Raw genomic sequence first — 1449 nt, 5'->3', positions numbered from 1 at the left:
GACAGAGTGAGGACCTGCTGGTACCAGGAGCGCGTCACCCAGGCAACGAGGCTCCTTCGCCCCGCCCCTCCAGCCCGCTTGCAGAGATCTCAGTGATTGGTTAGTCCACCCCTGGCCCCGCCCCTCATCCAATCCGGCCCAGCTGCTAAGACACCCTCCCCTGCGCGTCCCGCCCGCGCCCGTGAGGGGCAGCCCTGCCAGCAACAACCTCCGTCCCACCCCATCCCGTGTCCCCTCGTTTCCCGTCCGTCAATTTCCGGTTTCCCCGGCTTCCAGGCGGATCCTTGGCTGTCAGACCCGGGCGTAGGAGGTTTCTTGGCAGGGTTGGGGATCCCGCCTGCAGACAGTGCGCGAGGACTGCGGAGCGAGGGGCCACCCCTGAGTCGGCTTCCACCCGCAGGGAAACTGAGGCCTGTCATTAGAATCCCTTAACTGGAGAGCGCTGGGGCTGGCCTTGGTGACCAGGGACCCTGGGGAGTGATAAGAAAGAGAGATCTGAGCCTAGGCTAGCCTCCCCCATGAGGGTCTCCTCCCACCTGGACTTGGTCTTGTTGTGAAAACTGAGACTATACTACGTGCTGACCTGCCTTCTCTGTGTGTGACACACACACAGACAGACGTGTACAAGTACATCTTAGCGTTGATCAATAATAGAACAGAGAACACCATGTAGAATTGCTTTGTTCCTTTTTAATGACTCTACCGTTAAAGGGATATTTCGTAATATAAATTGACCTCGACCAATTTCTCAAACACACCCCACACTCCTCAACTCTAGTGGATCACGGCTAGAAGGAGAGAGTACAGGGGACTCATCATCCTTTTGGGGTGTGAATGATACCAACATCTCTACTTGCAGACAGGCTTAGCAGCTGCCCTTTAAAATCTGCAGTACAATAGCCAGCTCTTCACCTCATTTTATAGAGGAGAAACCCGTGGTGTAAAGGTTTCTCCTCTGTAAAATGGGATGAAGCTCTGATCTCCATAAGGCCATGGTGATGAGAAAATCCGATAATATGCGTAAAAGAATCCTGGTGGCATAATGGCTATGTGTCAGGCTGCGAAGCTACTTTCTACTCTACCCCAGGCTTTCTACTCCTGGAAAGAAGGTCAAGAGCTATAGAAACCTACAGACAGTTCTACCCTGTCACATAGGGTCACTGTGAGTCAGAATTGTCTTGAGTTTTGGGTTTGGTGTGGCATTCCTTGGAAAAGATGAGGCTGCCTAACTCCTATAAAGATTTATAACCCCAGAACCCCAAAGCAGTTCTCCTCTGTTCTATTAATAACCCAATCAAAAGAGGGGCACCAGACATGAATAAACTATCAAAGATAACATCCAGGTAGCCCCACAACCATATGAAGAAATCTTCACAATCATTTGCAATAAGAAAAACACAATTTTTTTTAACATTTTATTAGGGGCTCATACAACTGTTATCCCAATCC

This window comes from Echinops telfairi, unplaced genomic scaffold, assembly GCF_000313985.2.
Source record: "Echinops telfairi isolate 266 unplaced genomic scaffold, ASM31398v2 ScPeMD7_5;HRSCAF=22, whole genome shotgun sequence".
NCBI lineage: Eukaryota > Metazoa > Chordata > Mammalia > Afrosoricida > Tenrecidae > Echinops > Echinops telfairi.
This window is presented reverse-complemented; position numbering follows the sequence as displayed.